Below are 10,213 nucleotides of genomic sequence, written 5' to 3' on the forward strand. Positions count from 1 at the left end.
CCACACGGGCGAGAAGCCCTGCGTAATGCCTCGGCCCCCTGCAGTTGGGAAATGGCTATTGCGCGGAGCCTGGGCGCTGCGGTCAGCTAGCACGGGACAGGACCGCCGCCGGCTGCTTACCACGTCGTGCCTTACGTGTGGGAGGGAGGTCAGCCGAGGGAGCGGCCCCTGGGATGTCACGGGGGCTCAGCCAGTGTCAGACCAAGGTACCACAGAGCACCAGAAAGTACAGATAGCAAGGGCAGGAGCCCTCCACAGCCCCTGCATCCCATGGCAGCACGCTGCCCGGCTCCCAGTGCCAGGTGCTTGGCTGGCCCTGCCGAGCTCCTCTGTGGCCCCACGGGCTTCCAGCACACCTGCAGAGGTCCAACTGGGAGAGCAGCCTCCTGCTGCTGCTCCTACTGTGGCTGCTGCTGCCACCTAATGGAGCCGTTCCTCCGGCCCGGGTGAGATGAGAGCGTCAGTGCTCTGCGGCAGCCGGCCACAGCTTGCACATCCCGGGCAGCCTGTGCCCGCTTGACCCTGTGCACGTGTGATGTGCAGGCGCTGGAATGGGTGAAACCCCTGGGCGCACATCACACTGCACGGCAAGGAGGAGACCCAGTGTCTCCCTATAGATGTTCACTCCTGAATCCCGTTGAGACGCTCTGCCTCTCCATACGCACGCACGCTTGGCACACGCGACACACATGACACACCTGCCCCACGCGGCCACAGCGCGCATGGAGGTCTCGGCTGCCGGGAGCGAGCATCCGAGCCTCTGGTTCTTGGCGGCCAAGACAGGGAATGCAAAGCAGCTCCCAAGCGACGAGGGTCACGGCAAGATGCTTTATATAACCCACAGCCACAGAGAAAACCAAAATAGCTGCCTCCCTGCTGCTCAGTTCGTCTCTCCCATCAAACACGGATAAAATTAGAGCAGGCCATGACGTGCAACTACGTCTGCGCAGGGACTCCAGGGAGACAGAGGGAGCCGGCTCAGGGCTCTGCCATTAGTAGCACAGCCTGCCAAAGCTTTCAAGTAAGATCTGTCAGCGAGGCTGGTGTGTGGCCGCAGGGGATAGATGTGTGGAAGAAGAGGAGGCAACAGAGGGGAGCACAGCTGCTGAAGGCTCGTGAGGACTGCTCCACGCCTCATCGCTGCCTTTTGGGAATGTAGCCTGAGTGCTCACACTCAAGCTGGGCTTCAGCGCTGCACTGATCCTCACTTTTCAGGCACGGACACCGCCGCGGACAGAGCAGGGCTTCTCCGAAGGCTCTGGATTCATAGTCTCTGAGGCCGAGCCCCTGAGGAGAGGAGTGCTGGAGCAGGAATATTTCTGTCAGAGCTTTCAAACAAACCTGCTTCTGTGGGCTGGGACCCAGAGCTGCTGCTGTCCTCTGGAAGCTGACACACAGAGCTGGCCAACCCCCCTTGTCTGCTGACTTTGCAACCTAGTGGAGCTACAGGATATGTAGTACTGGAGGGAGGTGAAAAGCTGACTCAGAAAACACTGTGTGGAGACTCAGACTCCTTTAAGAAAAAAAATTAACAGGAAAAAAAAGCCAGGATAAAAGCCTAGACTAGAAGCTGGAAAACAGTCACCTACATCCCTGTAGACACACAGAAAAGATCTGAGCCTTTTCCTGATGACACGAGGAACCTCAATTGCTCAAAGCTCCTGATTACTAGGTAAAAATAATAGTGTCATTGTTCAAAGGACATGCAGGTGAAGGTGTCTAACTCTCTTTTGGACATGTTGGCTTTGATTTTTATTGCCTGCTTTACTGGTCTGAACAGAGGAGAGGGAGCCAGGAATGTGTTTGTCCACTACTCTATGACATTGCTCCAGTCTGTGACTTTGGACACATCTTTCCCTGATGTCCACATGTCTGCGTGGGTGCTTTGGTGTTGCATCCTCTTCTCTGGGGCTAATGGTCTTCATCCTTGTTCAGCTGACAAGGTAAAGGTTTATGAAGGTGAGCAAATTAATATTTGTCAAACAGTAAAGATGACAAGAGCCCCGGAGAAAATCTCTATGTTAATCTTTATTTATGGAAAAACAACAACAACAACAAGGGCAAAAGGTTTAAACTGGTTTCCTGGCCTGAGGGACATGTACCACTTATGAAGGTAATTTATGCCCTGTCCCCTGGTGCTCTGCCACCTTCCCCCTCCACCTCTGTCACATGGCACTGCTGGATAAGTTTCTTTTTGGAGAGGTGGCTCAGCTCCCAGGCAGAGCCTGGAGGCAGGAATCACAGATATATATGGCAGCATGGTAAGAGGTGAGGTAGGCAGTCACAGTAGCAGTTCCTCAGGCTGGGCTCAAAAAAAAAGCCCCAAAACCACACAGAGCAAATGAAATCTGTTCATCTCTCCCATGAGTTCCTGGAGTTGAAAGGCTCATCAGGAGAGAAGTGCCTGGATGAGCGGAGGAATATCTGTGTCACGTGGTGGGGTCCCTTCTCACTCAATTCTGCCCTGAGCCTGGTGAGACCACCTGGAAGTTGCTCACACACTGTTTGCTGAGTATCCATCACTGCCTGTTATCTTACCTCACTGATCTCTAAGGAATTGCCCTGCTGCAATCCAAATGTCAACCATACAGTGCAGAACACCCAGTGTGCCCCTGCACCATCTGTTATCTTCTTCTCCTTGGGCCCAAAGTTCACAGGATGGGGAGTCACTGAAGTGGCAGAGGCTGGTTTTGCATTTTCACTGAGGCAGTTCAGAAAGGGTGCTGGGGAATCAAAGGGCTTCATATGACTGTGCAGCAAAATCCAGCTTTCCTGTGTTGGTACCAAAGTCTGTGTGACTCCCCCCAAGCCACCAACATCTGTGTCTGCATGACCTTGTGCCCCTACAATGCTGCCCTGAGCAGGATCCTGCCTAGTGCTGCCCAACTTTGTGTGCAGGCAGAACTCCCAGTGCTGCCTGCCTGCTGCTGGACAGGGAACATTCATCCTGTGGCTGCCCAGGTTATCAGGTTCCTTTGTTTCACTGAAAGTGCTAGTTTATTCATAGTAGAAAGCCTCTGAGAGAGCAGAGAAGACAGAGGTGGAAAGGACCAGCAAGGATGGGATAGAACAGAAGGGCCTACAAAACATGCCCTTTCCCCACAAGCCACAGGTCACCCCTCCTCAAGCCAGGCTGGCTGTTGCAGAATAGTTATGAGACAGGTGAGGCAGCCATGGACCAGCTGCTGGGAAAGTGGAGAGAGAGTCACACAGCTCCATGGCACAGAATGTCAGAAGTCTTTGATGCTTCCACTGCACTCACACCTCGCCTGTGCCTTCTCCTTCACACTGAGAGGAATGAAAGAAGTAACACATGAACATCAAATATCAGGGGTATTTGTTGCAGGCAAGGGCAGGAGAGCACTGGGATACAGTCTGGGATTCCCCTTGTGGCTGTTGGAGAACTGGTTTTACTAGCAGGATCTCTGCTGGGATGAGATGAATGGGGAGCAGGATTAATTTGCAATCCTTCTTACGTCAACACTTGACGGAAGACTTAATTACTGGGATTTCCCTCTGATTATCCTGGGAGAATTGGAGATCATTTTACGAGCTCTCACCCAGCATCAGGCAAGGAGCCATTCTCAGGCTGTTTGAGTCTTTCTAGATGTCAGGAATAAAAATTGTTTCCTGTGAGCAGCAGCAAGCAACATCCACAACAACTGCGGTCTGCAAAGGATACTTAAAACAGGAGCATCTTTTTCCTCAAACCCTCAGCACATTTCTCTTTCATAACTGTTCTATAGCTCAAAATAACCTGTCCTGGCAGCTGGTGTTACTTGCATAAAGAGGAAGCTGAGGCCCTCAATGAGGTCAAAGGGAAGAGCACCCTGTCTAGACTAACATCCCTGGGGATTTCAGCCCCTGCCTCCTGGAAACCCCCCTGGTCCAGAATTGTCCTGGTGAGTCAACGCCACTTGCACAAAGCCAGCACTGAGGCAAACTCCAGAGCTATTCCATGACTGACAACTCTTGGGAAGGCTTCTGCAGGGCAAAGGAAATTTCCACCTTGCTCTTACCGCTTGATCCTTATCAGCTCTTCCTAGCCATGCTGCAGGCTGGATGAGAACCTGCAATTACACATCCTTTCCATCCTCATTGCTTATTTCCTTTCCCTCCAGCTAGAAGGCCTTTCTTGTGCAGCTCACCAAAAGGCCTGTCTACTGATACTCTCCATATCAGATGTTGCAGGCAATGGTCAGCCAGGTCTTTGATGCTTACTGAGCCTGGCACAGTGGCAAGGCTCACATGGCCCACTGGCCTTTGGCACGATGTTTAGGAGTGACTTAATGACTTCTTGTCTATGGCCAGCAGTGAGAAAGCCAGTATTCCCAAACTATTTCTTCTGTGGGTTTTGGTGTCCCTCCTGCACCCCCACAGCTCGGTTTGCCCTTGCAGAAGGAACTCCTCTATGCAGAAGTTGCCCATCTGCACTGAGTGGTTGTGGAGGCTGTGGTTTGGGTGAGCCATCCTGCCCCCAGAAATCTTGCTGTAGAGGAGTTATTAATACTCCTGTTGCCCATGTGCCATGCTGACTAGCTTCCAGAGATAAGTGCTCTGCTCATGTGCCTGTGGAGAGAGGGGACTTCCCAGGCCTAATTCAATGCTTCCCATTCCTTGCTTTCTTACACACCAATCTCTGCCGAGGCTGCTGAATCAGTGTTCATCCAGCCAACTTCCCTTTTTCACAAGGGGAAATATTTATAATCTAACACTCAAGCCACCACGCAGTGCAGCTGGTGGAAGACATCCAATAAACATCCCATTTAACTGCTGCCTTTGCTGCCAAGCCTCCTCCCAATTGCTGGCGTCTTCAGTAGCATTCAGCTGCACTGTTGTTGATATACAGGAGATAATATTCGTTATGCCCTTTGTTGGATGCTGACCGCTCTGATGAACTGCAGGAAGGAATGTTCCTCATGTTAATCTTCAAATAATCAGCAAGGTTGTTCTGAGCTGAAAAAAATCGTGTCAGTGTGGAAGAATTCATTAAACTTTGTCCTCAGTGGAGAACCTGGCTTGGTACTTGCCACTGAATCTAGCATGAAGATATTTTTGGAATAGGTAGTGTTGCTGTGCATAAATATCCTCTTTTTATTATTACCAGGTGATATGAGGATAATATCATTCAGAAATTCTGGCTCCATAGCTACAGCTGAGATTAATTTTGTGTTTTAAGTAGAGATTTGAGTACTCTCCTGTTTGATGTTCCCTCCTCAGTGTTCTTATACTTACTTGCTATGTATAAGAAGGAAAGATCTGAAAACAGGCAGATACAAATGTTAAATAGCTGAAAAGTTAAAAATAATTAAAATTAGCCCTTGAAGAAATACAGCCTCTAGTAACAAACCTTTTTGATGTTTAATCATCACCATAGTAGAATAATAAAAAGACTTCAGGCTTCCTACACAGTAAAAGCTTCCTGCTATCATGTACAAAACCTACACAAGAATATTTATTTTTTTAATTCCTGGGTATTCTTCACATTACTTATGACATGTGAAAGTCTCTCTGACTGGTTACAGTAAGAATTCAGTTCAGAATTTTTCTTTTAAAAATGCCACCGAAGTCAGAGCTTGTCTTAAGTGAGGATCATTTGGAAGAGTTGCCCTTAAACACACCGATACACAAGCCTTTCCTCGCACCTACTCATCAATTTCTCTCAGTTGCTGTCTTCTCACAGCTTAGGCAGCCACCTTGCTCGAGAGTGAATGTGACTATATTCCATCAGGTACACCTGGAGGACAGGTTCTGTGACAAATAGGCTTTCAGTTCAAAAAACTGAAATCGATTTTAACGAAATACCTTCACAGACATTGGACAGCAGGTCTGGAAACCATCTGATTAAAGAATTCAGCGATATTAAAAAGCATTGAATGGCTGGCAGGAACATCCATGTTTTTTAAAGTGAATGAATGTTTTAAAAAGGATAGTGAGACTTCTTCTGAGGGCCTCTGGTTAGCTCTAACTCATAATGTTTTGATGCTGGGGTAAATATGTCCTGTCTTTCTGCTGTGGGCTTGTTCATTGTCCTATGCCATGTCCATCACTAGCCATTATCAGAGAGAGGACAGTGGAAGAGCTGATCTGTGTGGTCTGGGAGCTGGTCTGGAGGTCACCAGCAGTTGGCAGCGATGAGGTGAGTCAGGACTCCAGCTGAGCTGCAAGGAGGTGGACCTACCATGGCCTGCCACCTCTTATTTAAGAGGTGAGGCTCATTGGGTGAGTAGACAGCTCAGTCAGACTTGTACAGAGCAACAATACACAATGTAACTGCTGATTAGACCTCTATGTCAGCATAAATTCAGTTTGAAGAAACATGGGGTAGAATTTACCTCACCAGATTTGGAAGTCTGGTTCAGAACAACATGACTTCTCCCTAGAATAACCTCTTTCTCTCCATTGCTTGGAAAGGGGATGCAGCCCCCATGCCTCATGAGATGAAGAGATGTTCATTTGATCAGATGGATCTCAGCTTTAGTCTTTTAAGAAAAAGTAACTATGAAGTTACGCTCCAAACCTTAAATGTATGCTCTTTTGTGTTGTTGTAAGTTTGCACTGTGTTTCACAACTGAAAGAAAAATAATGGTATGACTTAACATTGGGGAGTTCACCTGTTGAGACATGACAATACTCCAAACTTCTAGGTCGTTTTTAGAGTTGTGGCTTAGGTAACAAAACTGTATGCAACCTTTTGTAGAGATTCTTGAAACCCTGTGTAAACAGCAGTTTGTTACCCTACCTGAGCAGAGGTATGTGTGTTGCAAAGGTCAGAGGAGAACAGGATGAGGGCTGGGGGGTTGAGAGGAGGTAAGAAACCAGTTGCTTCTTGCAGAGGGTGGAGGTTTCTAGGTGAGCTCTGTATTGGTGTTTGCTGGGAAAGTTCATCCCAACTCAGTTGCTGGTGAGCAGGAGAGGCCAGCAGGATTCTGTGGGACAGGGAAAGGGTGTGCTAGATGTGGCTGGGGCTGTGGGAGAAACAGGGCTTCAGCTGGAGCTGCCTCCTGGGAATGGAGAAGGAAACTGGCTTCTCTTGAGCTCCAGGAGTGCAGTAGGTGAAAGTTGCTGGGAAGTGAAGTGGGAGGTTTCCTCAAAAAGCAAGGAGGGAGCCTCACTAGCCTGTTAGGCTATTGCATGAAAGCTGAAAACCTGCCTAGCAGCAGGAAAAGCACTGGGGGAAGACTAGAGGAGCATTGTGAATGCTCACTTCCTTAAAGTGGTTTGTGTATGACTGAAACTGGGCTGTCTTTGATGAAGGATGTTTTGTTCCCCTAAATGAACTTGTGTTTTAGATCAAGCAAAAGTAATTAACATTCATGCATGATTTTTTAGTAGTTTAGGTAGAAATAACTTTAGTCACTGGGTGAAATGGAAACAGATATGTATAAATATATTGTAATGGTAGTCTGTGTCCTCAAAGGAGTTAACTTATATGCTTCTTGATGTCTAAAGGTTATTTTGACCCATGCCTCTTATCCAAACATATAGTTTAGCTATATGGCCAGCACACAGTATCTGGGGTCTCTGGGACATATTACAGGGAGGCAGAGCAGTGCAACACTGTTTTATGGCTATTTAGCCACTGATTTATTTTTAGTTGATTGGGTAACATCCTTATCTGGATTGTGATCATGATGGTGGCTGTGCTAGCTATATCCCAGCAATGAGTTCAAACATAGCCCCTTAAAAGAAGTGGCCTAGCACTTTCCAGAAGTGATGGATGAATAATTTTGCATGGTTAGTAAAAACAGTGATTAGCATCATAAAGCATATGTAGTTTTTATAGAAGTTTCTTAGTAGCTTGTAGTGGATTGCCAGGTGCAAAGCAGAATGAAAAAGGATTAGAGCATAAAAGTAAGGTCAGAATAGTTTTTAAGAGGAACACTGTTTCAACTTTTTATTGTCTAAAAGAAGAAAATGCAGAAATGCCACAACAGCTGACGCAGAAACAGTAAAAAAAAGGTCTGATTATGTAATTTACACACATTCATCCACATTGTTTCACAGAGACAGCAAATCAGTGTTGTCTTCTGCCATTTACTGTAGATAAAAGATACATTTTGGTATGGCAAGAATTGACTACTGGTAACACTCTGTGAACTTTGTCAGTTGAGAAAAAATTAGAAATTTGTTGGGAAAGGGCATATTTTCCTCAGTGGCCTTTGCTGCCTCAAACTGCAGAGATATCCAAAGGTTTCCAGGGTTTCTTTGCTAACACAGGACTGAAAGCTGAATAATTCATTGCTCTCTGCATCACTTTCAAGACAGCAATGAAATTGCATTAGGGATATTTGGAAATATAAAAGACATATACAAAAAAAATTGTTTAAATTTTGGCAATGTGTCATGATTGGCAGGTGACAGAGTAATGTTTACTTTGGGGATACACCCATTTCTCTGTGGATTAGCAGCAGTGAGAACGAATACCTGCTTCCAGCTGGTTGCCGAGCTTCCACAACGCTTAACAGAAAAGATTAATATAAAATAGGTCATCGCTTCATCTGGAAAGTTGTGTAACAAGTTATCAATCTCTCCCTCACCCCTATTAAGTGTTTCAGAATTACAGGAAGCATTTAATTTTGCCAGCCTCCACTATGTGGAAATGTTAAGGCATGTCCCTGCAAGACTGTTATTTCCTAACCTGCAGCTGAAAGGATCTTAAAATGCTTTCTCTCTGCTGTAAATTACTTTGCACACTCAAGGGAGATTGCCCCACTGCATGTTTGAGTGCTTTAAAGAGCTAAAAGCTGGAGATTGTGAAGAGACTCACAGCAGCTCTGTACTATTTTCTTTCACAACATGCTGAAGCACCAAAGCATCTCTAAGAGGGTTTTATAATTAGATCTGAACTTGCCTGTGCAGCAGTTTCTAGCATAATGCATCCACACGAGAGAAAGCTACAACAGAAACCGAGGATAAATTTGTTTGTCGTAAATGTAACTCATCTAAAAATGGACCATGACAAAACAGCCACATTTGGAAGGGATTTTAGTCAGTTACATATTCCGTCTTGATGGTCGAGTTCACACATTGACTTTAGAAAATCAGGCTACCTTAAAATGAATGAGCCTCTTTCTCTAAAATTTCCCCCAGAAAATAAGGCATTATTGAATGTTTTAAATGTGCTAGAAGACTGGGATGTATCACTGGTATGAGGACTGTTCTGCATGAAGAGATTTGTCATGCTGTGCATGTTTTATCAGGAACTTTATGCTACAATATTACGACATTTTATATCTTCATATTCTAGTAATGTATGTTTCTTAAAATTTTTATGTCCTTCCAAGCGAGGAGGTCACTCCATCACTGTACAGTTGGTCTTAGCGCCTGTTCCTGCATATGGAGGGCTTCAGTGCATTGTCTCAGTATGAGGATGTGAAAGCACAGAACTGTTCTTTAAAATGCTCTGCAGATGAAGATCCGGGCATTAAGTTTGATGCTTTAAGCCTCTTAAGACTGAAGTTTGTACTAGTTACTTCTTGTCATTAAAGACATGTTTTGCCCGGAGAGAGAACACAACTGGTGATGTTTGAGGAATAAAAGTGGAGCAATGGTGCAACTTTTTTTTACTCAAGTTAATAGAAATAAAAAAGCTATTATGCTTTCTAGCAATGTTGCTATCCATGTCCTTCTTCCTGCTTTTCCTTGTATATACATATTTGCAGCTGATGCCAGGAGCTGACTGCAACTGTGGGATCATAACCACACACCTCTGCAATTTTCCTCCTTCCTGTCTGCCTGTGTGAAGGCAGGTTACACCACAGAGCAAGTCACTGCTCACGCTTGTGCATGTTGTCCCCGGCAGTTCCACTCCCAGGATGGGAGGTTGAGAATGGAGAGGAGTCGATGGTGTGGTGCCAGGGATAGCAGAGGCCCAAAGCTGGTCAGTGGGTTACTCAATGCTATCTTCCTAAAGAGTAAAATATACCAAGAGGAAAGAAAAAAAAATGGATCTGAGCATATGCTGGAAAAGAAGAGGAAAATAGTAATTCTCTGAGTGTCTTCAAAAGTCATCATAATTTTATTTGCTGTCAGAAACACTCGGATACTTCTGTCGAATGGTATTTGCAGGGTGCTGGTGCAAAGAAGCGAGACATCTGATAAAACTAAATTTTCTTGGCTGAAGAAGTCAAAATGGAAATTACTCAGAAATTAAAAACCTCATAAAAGAAACAGCAAGACCCTCTCCCAGCAAAGGACTTCAGCCGTAAGG

The sequence above is a fragment of the Manacus candei genome, unplaced genomic scaffold (genome assembly GCF_025592945.1).
Source record: "Manacus candei isolate 608988 ecotype Guabito, Panama unplaced genomic scaffold, ASM2559294v1 h1tg000067l, whole genome shotgun sequence".
NCBI classification, from domain to species: domain Eukaryota; kingdom Metazoa; phylum Chordata; class Aves; order Passeriformes; family Pipridae; genus Manacus; species Manacus candei.